The sequence below is a fragment of the Rutidosis leptorrhynchoides genome, chromosome 7, assembly GCF_046630445.1.
Source record: "Rutidosis leptorrhynchoides isolate AG116_Rl617_1_P2 chromosome 7, CSIRO_AGI_Rlap_v1, whole genome shotgun sequence".
Classification (NCBI taxonomy): Eukaryota; Viridiplantae; Streptophyta; class Magnoliopsida; order Asterales; family Asteraceae; genus Rutidosis; species Rutidosis leptorrhynchoides.
In genome coordinates, this window is record NC_092339.1 from 81,020,214 (window position 1) to 81,032,045 (window position 11,832).

General features: G+C 31.6%; 1 long non-coding RNA gene across 6 annotated transcripts; it reads right to left on the reverse strand.

Moving 5' to 3' along the window:
- Positions 1-2,399: 2,399 nt before the first annotated feature.
- On the reverse strand, positions 2,400-6,007 carry LOC139858244 (uncharacterized). 6 transcript variants are annotated; one of them, XR_011762862.1, is made up of 6 exons: positions 5,461-6,007; positions 4,868-4,928; positions 3,501-3,617; positions 3,144-3,244; positions 2,862-3,018; positions 2,400-2,519 (listed from the first exon to the last, which is right to left on the reverse strand). It is a non-coding gene; the product is annotated as an uncharacterized lncRNA (long non-coding RNA). The 6 variants fall into 6 exon arrangements; XR_011762860.1 differs by lacking the exon at positions 2,400-2,519 and having other exon boundaries at positions 2,807-3,018; positions 5,461-5,590; positions 5,664-6,007; XR_011762861.1 differs by lacking the exon at positions 2,400-2,519 and adding an exon at positions 3,889-3,919 and having other exon boundaries at positions 2,807-3,018.
- Positions 6,008-11,832: the final 5,825 nt, after the last annotated feature.

The window sequence follows — 11,832 nt, forward strand, 5'->3', positions numbered from 1 at the left end:
TTGTATTCATTGTTAGTACAGTCAACATGTGTATCTTGTTTAGAAAATGTTAATTCTGCAGGTCGTATGTGAATACCGATGAAATGACCAAATTGTACACTTGAGACTTGAACTAATTGGTTAATCGGTTAACTGAAAAAAAAAAAACTTGTTATGTAACTAGAACTAGAAAAGGAGACGTATAGTATAAAAATGGGTACAAAATAAGATCAAGCTAATAGTGATTTTTTTTTTTTTTTTACATAAAAAGTTACTGTATATGAAAATTGATAAATAGGCACTCCAAGTCCAATCAAATCAAATCTATATAAATGACATTTCTATTTGGTGTGCTCCATTCCTAAATATATTTCGGCCGTACAGACAACAATATAACAAGGAGACGATCACGTAACCTTACTACACACTCCACCAGTCGTATCATCATTATCCAACTACTTCAAACCTTACAATTCAAGTGGTCTATTTCTGTTGTTAATCTAAAAGTAGTGATATTCGTCACCATTTTTTGATAAATTCATAAAATTTATACATTAATTGTGTCTAATTACAACCTATTTAAAGTGATAAGTTCGAATACAATTCCAAAACAAAATCAAAAGAAACAGACATGGGCCAGAAAAGTTCATGACGAGGTGTTTAGGAACTTTAACGTTGAAGGAATGCGAAGATCTAGCGTTGTATCTTTTTCGTTTGTTTAAAATTATGCTTTATTAAGTGTTACTTTGTAGTTAGTTGTTTTGCTCCTTTGTTTTGTAGGCTTTTGCGTAGGGTCGGTAGTGTTGTTTTTGTGTTGTTTTTATCCTTGTTGTATCGTGTTTCGAGCCTTCATTTTTTTTTGAAGTTTATCGAGTATTTATAACGTTCTAGTTTTTCAAATAAAATAAAATAAAATAATATACATAAATTTGTTATTATATACCTATATCTAAAAGGTAAAGTGGAAATGAATAGTACTATTCATTTTTACACTTTTATCAAACTTAACCCCCTAACTTTCATTAAAATACAAATCGTATACCTCTATCTAAAAGGTAAAGTGGAAATGAATAGTACTATTCATTTTTTCACTTTTATCAAACTTAACACCCTAACTTTCATTAAAATACAAATCGTATACCTCTATCTAAAAGGTAAAGTGGAAATTAATAGTACTATTCATTTTTCCACTTTTAGCAAACTTAACCCCTTAACTTTCATTAAAATACAAATCGGTGGAAATGAATAGTACTATTCATTTCCACTTTTAGCAAACTTAACCCCCTAAGTTTCATTAAAATACAAATCGAACCCCCCACTTTATACGTATAGTTTTTAACTTTTATTAAAATACAAATCGAATCCCCACTTTACTAACTTTTTTTTATTACTAATATTCAATTTTCACAAACTTAATCCCCTAACTTTTATTAAAATACAAATCGAACCCCCACTTTATACGTAAAGTTTTTTCAAATTTCACAAACTTAACCCACTAACTTTCATTAAAATACAAATCGAACCCTCCACTTTATACGTATATTTTTAACTTTTATTAAAATACAAATCGAACCCCCACTTTACTAACTTTTTTTTTTTTTTTACTAATATTCAATTTTCACAAACTTAACCCCCTAACTTTTATTAAAATACAAATCGAACCCCCACTTTATACATAAAGTTTTTCAAATTTCACAAACTTAACCCATTAACTTTTATTAAAATACAAATCGAACCCCCACTTTACTAACTTTTTTTTTTAAAAATAAAACCCGAACGCTAAAAGAAGCAACTTTCACAAAAGGAACAACCCTTCAATGTTATGTCAAAAAAAATTCTTTTCTACAAAATAGATCAAGACTTTTTTTTTTAACTCGCATTTAAAACGGAGCCCCGGCGCGAAGCGAGGGCTCCACAACTAGTTGAATCTATTAAAATTGGTGATAGAAAATATCATCACTCTTCATACAAAATGTCTTTTTCTAGAATATCATAAAGTTATGTCATTTATATATAAATTACACGAAAATCATTCGTAAGACTTATGCGTAGATAATGACTATATATATATATATATATATATATATATATATATATATATACATACATATATATATATATATACATATATATATATATCTTACTTTTATTATATTTGTCACATGAAGAGTACTAGATCATTAAAACAAATATCAAACCAAGCCCAAAGATTTGCCCAAGATGCATATATATATATATATATATATATATATATATATATATATATATATATTAGTGAAATGACCCGTGAAATCACGGGTTTGTCAAAAAGATATTTATATAATTAACATGAATAATAATCACCCGCAAAGCAAGGATTTTGACATGATATTACATCTACAGCAGAATCTCTTTGAGAAAGATACCCTGAAAGAAGAAAGCTTCAAATCCTTGAAAAGGGCATCGACTGAGTTAGCGAAATATGTGTTGCATCTACAGGGCTAAACCCTCTTGATTTCAGTAGGCAACACCTATCAGTGTCCCTACATGTATACAGTTACCTACACACAAGAAGCCTTATAAGAATATATTGATAACAATACATAAATGAATTCATGCATTCTGGGAGTATATATTACTAAGACATTAGATATCGTGAAGTTTGTACCCACATATAAATATATTGATTACCAAATAAAAAGTTTTTTTAAAATGGATTACCATCATATTAGTAAATAGTTGACTTCAAATTGGTCGACAGTATCTAACTCGTTTGGGTACTTAAACGAAATCGACAGCTAATTAAAACCATATTTAAAATGTAACATTTCTCCTACTACCAATACAAACACTACCTATTTTCTACAATACCTATTTTCCAGGTCTATGTTTCATAGTCAAACCTGTTAACCTCATTTCTTTCGGGTTGTCAGGTTTAGTATAACCCCAGTTCACTTGGAACCTCGTGATTTCTAGGTTGGCTAGCTAAACATGCATATCTTTTTGTCTTCTTTCCTCATCCATCTTCTCATAATGCCATCACTCTTATCTGATCTTGAGCTACAAAGGCAAACAAATACCAATAATATCACCCATAGGTGGCAATTTTGACCCACTGATATATAGACATGGACATTTTGATCATTGGATTATCCAAAACGGGCCAAATCAATTCAAAGACCAACCTTTGAAAGTTATGGCGAACAATCCTACCGATATCACTTTATCATCAATGCCCATTTTCTGCTTTGTCCGCTCCAATATCACCTCTTCAACCGAGCCAACTCTGACCAAAACAAATATCATTACCAATACATATTTCTTGATGTAAACCTCTTAGCAAAGAGATGAATAAAGTCGAACTACTTATTTCTTTGCATCAAACACGTTTCATGAAAATTATGTAAGTGTATCAGGGTATATTAAAAAGTTGCACATAACTATTTTAACATTAAAAAAAACAAAGTTAACCCGAGAAAAGTATTGACCTTGTCTTTTATTACTTAACTATTTTAAAGGACTCAATTGTCACGAATCAGTACCTTCTATTCCTTCTTTACTCTTTACTCTTCCTTGTAGTGTAGTGATTTTCTTAACTTATTAATTCAGAGCAGGTACCATATGATCATTTGAAAAGAGCATCATCTTCATTGCTTATGCTAAAGAGAACAAACAAAACTAATGAATTGACATAAATTATATTTATGAAACTGCCTCAACTAAGCTAAAGAAAGTACACAAGCATAAAGAACATGTTTAGGCAGTAGCTTAATTCTTTATTTAAATGGTTGGACCTGATTCATTTAAAAGCCATATTTTTGCTTTAGCAAATGGTCTAAAATTGCCAACCGTAATTTATATGAATAATCTATATGAACTGTACTATTTTTAAATATCGGTTTATTTTTTTAAAAATATACTCCGTAATACCTTATTTTGGTGCCAGATTGGGTCCTGAAAACTATATACAAAATATCAATGCACATTAGATGGTCTACACAATTTGATTTATAGACATGTAGCTGATCAACATGGCAATATTAGATGAATAATATTATCCACATACACTATATTGGGCCTGAAGCTTTTGTGGTATAAAATACTTAGCAAAGCAGTTGGTTGATACCATGGTTGCAAAACTCGGCTGACTCGGCCGAGTTCTCGGCGATAACTCGGAAAAATTGTTCAACCGAGAAATCGGTGTCTAACTCGCTCTATTACTCGGTCAACGTCGTCGGAAAACTCAAAAATTGACCGGAAACGAGGAACGATGATGAAAAAAAACAGAAACGGGAAAGAAGAAAGGATTGAGGAAGAAAACAAGACGAGATCTCAGATCCATAGCGAGCTTGTAAAACAAGATCTGGGATTTTTTGGAAATTGGATGGTGACACGTTTTTCAAGAGAGAGTGCTTTTACTTTTTACAACTTGTTTTTATCATATGTCTGATGCAGTGATGCTCTTTGAGACTTTGAGTACCATATACGAGAGTATTTATTTTTAAAATATTTTAATTCAATATTCTTTTATCAAATGACAATAATAACCCCTAAACTTTTACTTAACTTTAATACCAAGAACAAAATTTATATGCACTCTTAAAATAAATATTTATATGTAACTAAACTTTACATATTGAACATATATATTTATAAATTTTATATATTTAACATATATATATTCATAAAATGTTTGTTTATAGCTAATATATATATTATATATCTATAATATATTGAAAATATTTAGTTATATTAGAAAAGTCAACAAAAGTCAAAATCCGAGTACTCCTCCGAGTACTCCCCGAGTTGCCGATTACTCCTCAAAAACCTCCGGCCGAGTACTCCCCGAGTCGCGAGTTTTACAACCGTGGTTGATACATCAGTGTAGTGTGAAACTAATTTTTATTACCTGAAAGTAATATGAACTCATGAAACACCTCACCCATCTTAGCTCTTGATGAGGTAATGGACTGAAATGTACATAATAATACTACATTAGTTATGCATATCATATTTGAAGTTTTAAGCAATATTGAAAACAATAACTTCGAAAGATAAAGTAGTTAGGAATTAAGAGCATGCAAGCATTTCATCGAACACCTAATAGGCAACAGCTTCAGTGACAATTCGAAGGCTTTATACCACCAAGTGACAACATATTCGATAAGAACTCGATTTCAAATGTTTTTGTGAGTCTAGATTCACAAATTTGAATCCCTGGAGCAAGCAAAGAAGTGAATCATAGAGAATATAAAATCCTGAATATAAAATCAATAGACCAAAGAGATGAATCATAGAAAAATTATAAACCCTGAAAAGTTAAACATAAACCCTAAGATATAATCAAACATATAAAAAAAACTTTAAAAGTTGACATTAGTACATTTAAATTTTGCAATAACATTATAATTAACACTAAATTTATAAAGAAACATTATGTTGGTCATATACAACTTTTCAAAACAAAATCAAAAGAGAAACATTATGGAGTAACTAAATAACCTTTGAAAAACACGAGGAACATTCATTTATCTTTTTTGACCTTCAAAATGTGTCCTCCATTTCAACCAGCTACAGTGAACGTTCATCTAGCTATTTTGATCCTTCAAAATGTGTCATCCATTTCAACCACCTATGCAAAAAGTAGATATTGGATGCATTGGTTCTATTGTGTATACCTTGAGCATCTTTAATTGAATGTTTACCTTGAGCAAATCAGATGTTGGATGCATTGGTTCTATTGAGTAAGATCATACGTTCAATTGGATGTTTACCTTGAGCAAGATCAGATGTTCTTGCATTTCTATATACGTTGTTGGGCGGTGGAGAGAACATTTGGTACAATAAACTATTCAAAACAACCACAATCCAATACTACAATAAAAAACTATAGTCCCAAAACCGTCACACATGAATGCATACATTAATCTTAGAAGAACATGTGAAAACCATGCATACCTTATGTGCTTTAACATGTTACCGACTCCGTATGACCCACCCATTTTGCCACCTCTAAATTTCTTAGAACGATATAGCAAAATACAAAATTGTTCACGGATGGTGATAAATCATAAAACAACTTCACGTTATTAGCGTTCAACCATCTCTCTTACTATACTACCACTCTAACCGTCTTATAAAATCTAAAACAAAATGCAAAACTTATGCAGTAATAAAGACGCAGAAATAGATAAGATACTATAACATACCTTATGTGCTTTTGTTACTCATTAATATTTTGGTAACTACACAAAACCACAATGTATGTTAGCAGGGTTAATCTCTGGTCAAAAGTTTCTTTGGAAACATTCAAGACTTCTTTAAAAAACCAAACAGTGTAGCAGCAACAGATGAGGTTCCTTCGTCTAAATCCCATCAAAGGCACAAAGCATGAAAATAATATCATTGATTCATAAAGTTAAATTTACAAAACATGGAAAGAAATAACTTTGACACCACGAAATAGAAGATAACTGTAAACACATTTTATATAGATCAAAGAGTCATCAAATTTTAATACGCAAAAAGCAGCTTTTGACTACCAAAAACTATAATTCTATTTATGGGCCACAAAACCAACATCAACATACATATTAACATAATCAGTTCCAATACACACGCATGAGTAAAAAAAACTACTTTATAAGTTACAGAGTATCTACTAAAAAACCAATTTACAAAAATAACTATGTATCTAATATCAATACACACCTGACTTTTTGTATGACCTTTGGTAGGATCCAGTCCAAAATTTTCAAGACCTGCACAAAGTCAGTAATAATAACCAAATTACAACTCAAATTATCAGCTCAATAACAAATGGTGTAAAAATATACAGTTAAATGCATAAATTGCGAGTCAACTCAAAAAATATCAATAGTAACAATATATAGAATTGATTTACTTTGCGGCTCTGCTCTATATATCTCGAACAAAAGTCTTGAATAGTCCATATCTTTTATTATGATCACCAAAGCCAGAAGTAAAGAACACCACCACATAATTAGTAGAATTCAGAGATGAAGAAGAAGATTCAGATTTTAAAACTATTTTCAAAATTCTTAGAAGGAATTGAATTGAATTGAAGAGGCGTGCTTTTGATGAGGAAGTAGATAGATGATTCACATTTTAGATATTACTTACTGGTTGGATGGTTGCAGATAACCATTAGATCTCTGAAAAAGAAATTTGTGACCTGATTTTGGTAGCTACAGGATTAGAAGGATGAAGAAAACCTCAATTGTATCCTCTTACAGTGATCGATGGTTAGATTTAGTATAGATTTCCTAGGGTTTTGATCTACATCTGCACAATTAATTTTCTAGGGTTTTGAGAGCATGAGTTTATTTTTCTGCCCAACAATTAGGAGAGCGCGCGTTTTTATTACTCCCTAATAGATTATATATTTATAATTTTAATAATTTTAATTATATAAATTTTTAGATTAATGACCTCATTCAAAAATTTTCAATTTTTTTTTTAATTTCTTTTATAAAGAAAAATAGTTTTATTATAACATCATCATTTTAATATTATAATAGAATCTATAGAAGATAGATATGGGCACCTTCTTGGCTTCTCGTGAGAATTCAAAATTAATACTCCGTGATATCTACTTTTGGAAGTCGCTATCTATATTATTCTTTTCTTTTTTGTTTAATTATACAAATGTGTATGCCCTCCATTCAAAGGTTCCTCTTTATTTCTCTCACACGTACAAAATATATAAACAATCTATCATATGTTTGGTTTTACTTTTTTCGACTATTATACACGATAAGATAATGCGGATGTAGTTAGTATGAAATATTTGACATTAAGACTGCAATTGTTCATGTGTAGATCACTATTTCTACGTGGCTGCTGGAACGTCATCAAGGTTAGAACTTCGTCTTCTATTTTATTTTATTTTAATTATAGTTATATTCGGTATATTATATATTTGACCTTTCAATGATAATATATTTTAAATTTTCGCTAGCATATAGTAGCAAATAGTATATAAGGGTCATGTTAATCTATTAAAAGACAGTTTTCCCTTCATTAAGCCTGTATGGCGATGTCTGAATGCTTAGGTAATACTAATTTTGTATTAACTGACTACTAATTATGTAAGGTAACCCTTCAACCACGTAACTTTTCAAGCTCATGGTGAACAGTAATATTAAAAAAAAAAAATCGTGTTAGTTCATGAGAGTTTCCATCTAAAAGTTAAACAGTAAAGTTGTATGATTAAAAATTGATAATGTACATATTCGCTATCATCAGGTGCATACGTCACTATTTGCTGACGGAATAAGTGATATTATTCAAAGATTGAATAAACTTTACCCAAAATCAACAATTTTTATTTTTTAGTTTAGATGCCACGGATGAGTCAGGATTGGATCACTAGTAATTTGGACTAGACAGGTACAACTACCTCTCTCTGGATTAAAACAGTCCAGTCCAAATCAGTCGACACATCAACCTAACATGTAAAGTTAGCGTTAGGAACGATTAATGAGCCCTAACAAAACTTGATGATAACAGTTGACTATCAACCCACAAGACAATAAACAAAAATTTTTAAGTGAACAAGAAGAACACGTGTAAGAACGTAAAACACGGTGGTTATATCCAATATTGCTATTGTTTCAATCCACAACCAGCCAACCTAACATGTAAAGTTGTTGCTATATCCAATAGTGTTAAACGAGTTATAATTTCAATGCAACGAGGAGTCTGAAACAAGTTCCAAATCTGGCTGCCCAGCTGCTTTCTCGCGATCGCGCGATACGAGGTCCCTGTCGCGTGGTTGTGATCGAAGGTACCAGCTCTCCGGTTATTTTTCCTTGCAACCGCGATGTAAATCTTCCTTGTAGCGAGATTTGCCCTACTGTACCATTTTCTTGTTTAAACAAATTCACATTCCCAACAATTCTCCCACTCGAAAAAGACTTTAAACAAACCCATATTCTATCTGATTACCTCCCACAACAACGTCTGACCTGCCGATTGCAACTCCTTTTAATATCGTCGGATGAGACACCCGAATCACACTACACTTCACTCGTTAACCTTGAAGTCTTTCGACATTAAAAATACCGTTGAACTATAATCTGAACTATGCTACTAGCTTGGGACCAAGAACTTCTCTTTGGATACGGCACCTATCTCCTTAGTTTAGGAGATAAAGGGTCGGGGCACGACCCGACTCTAGGAACCCCATTGCTCAAGTAATCCACTTGTACATCATATCATCCACCCGATTTATTTTTCCAACAAAGAAAAAACCCGTTGGAAGAACAAATACGTGGACATTATTGTTAAGTTTAATATTGTGATGTGCATTGTATTGTTTACAAGTGATGTAAAGGTAATGGTGTGTATAAATACCATCACCTCCCTTACGTGATTAAGTCTTTCCTCACATTTACACCAACTCCTTTCCACACAATACCACTTCCTCTAAACTCTCATTATGTAACAAACTTGTAATTTTGGCAATAAGTAAAGTTCAAGCTATTGCTACTGAATTCTCAGATTACTATCTTCATCTTCCTTATTCATCTTCATTACAAAACATCATAATTTTTGTACGGGTGTCGATCTATAAAATAGCAAACACGAATTCATCATTTAAATTGAGTTAACACGTGGTAGCAGAGCATAAGAGCTCCGTCTCGTCGATCCATAGCTTCTACGTTCGTGTTTAGATCTGTGATTCTCGAGATATTTGTTCGGTTTGACTTTTGTTGACTGTTTTAGCCTTTGAACGAATCTAGATCGAATTAACGAAAAGTAAAAACGTTGAAAGTTTAGGAATCAGCTACTGAACGTGTACATAAAATTTCAGAGGTTAATTTCTAGTTTTGGTGTTACTCCGCCGTCGACCGCCAATAGCCGCCACCATCTCCGGCTTCTTCAAAAACGGCCAATAACATCTCGTCCGTACGTTTGGATTGCTGAACCGTGCAATTAAACCTTCGTACAAACGAGTGAGAAACTTAATTCATGTGGTTAACATGCTAAATTGACGAATTTTACACATTTAAACTTAACCCGTACGTTTGACACTGAATTAGGGAGGAAGAAAGGTACCAGCGCTACATGACAAAATAATCAGACCCCCATATTGCATATATTAAAAAAATTCTTGTATTTGCAGCAAACCACATTCGTTCCTGAAAGAATGTAGACTTTTTTTTTTTTTTTTTTTTTTTTTTTTATCAAATTCATTCCATATCTAAAATACTTACCTATTCAGTCCCTACAGCCTCAAAACATTTACAGTTTTAACCCAATCCTTCTAGAATTTACATTTTAACCAGTTTAGTTAACTTTCTAACGAAAAAGACTAACGGATTAAATAAATTTAACGATTCTCGTTAAAATTTCTAACAAATTTTCAGAATTTCGATTTTTCACAGCAAGGTCAAAGACGAATACGGTTTCCAACAAACGACTTCAAATGACGAGTATTTCTTCCGTTGTACCTCCGAAACCAGATTATGTTGAACGGTTTAATCATCGAGACAAAAAATGTTCTTTTTGTTACAATTCTCCGGCACTGTGTGCACTTATCATTTACGAGCAAGCTATACAAGCTAAAATTCTTGAATCCATAGCTTTGTTAATGATGCCAGAGGAACCGTCTTCTTCAGATGTAGCTGCACATTATCAATATAGTTGCTCGTGCCACAACACGGGTAAACGCTCGAATTGTATTTTCGTACAAAATAACTGTAACGACCCTGGATTTTCCAACATTATTTATTAATAATTAATATTATTAATACTTGTGATTAAACGAATGTATGTTATTACATTTACATGTTGCCATGAATGCCCGTACTTGACTTTAAATGCCCGAAACGTCTTTGTGACACACGAAACTTTCACGAATAATATTTTTAGAATATTATTTACATTCATGATTGATTTTATTAATCATTTTAATTAACTAAGACTATTAGTTAGTTACTTGGGCTTTTATTGGATTTACTTGTTTGTTACTTGAACTTGGGCCTTCATTAGTGCTTATGGACTTATGAAGCCCACCCTACTTCTTTAGTGGACTTATTAGCCCAACTTAACATGTAAGTATTACATTTGGAACATAACTAGTTTGTTTAAGGTAATTGGAATCTAGTTACTTGTTCTTCCAACACCATGCACACTAGTAACCACCTTTAATGACTTTTACATGCATTAACCTAGTGGACAACTTCCTCCTCCCTCCCCCTTTGAAAACACACATGGGGAGGAGGTTTTGATTCATTTTTTTTGTATTACTTCTCATCTTGCACTCTCACATTTCACATACACATTTTCACTTGCAATTTTTCCCTCATTTCTTTCTCTCTAACTCTTGTAAGTATTATGAGACTTTTCTTCTCTTCTTTTCCCCTTTAAAACCGTAGCAACAACAACCCTTAATCATCATCATCTTTTGTTCTTTGTTGTTAATTATTTGTAGTTGTTAGTTGTTGTTATTTACTTACATGTTATCAAGGATTAAACTTACTAGTTTGTTCTTCTTTTATCTTGTATTTACAAGAGCACTCAAGAATATAAACTTACTAGTTTATGTTCTACCTTTAAAGTTTTAAAGATTGTAAGTTCATGGTTGTAAAAATCATACTTGTAATTCATGTTAGTAAACTTTAAAGTTTACTTTTTTAAAGATCAAACTTTGGTTTGAATCTTTAAAGTATGAACCACCATGAATTACTTACTTGTTTACTTAGTTTATTACTTCATATTATGCACTTTAAATTCATTTTTTGTTGGTTAATATTGGTCAAATGTTACTAGTTAACTTTGATCTCATTAATCTTGAACTAAAGTTAACTTTAAAAGTTCAAGAACATGTAAGTAAGATTTCTTTAA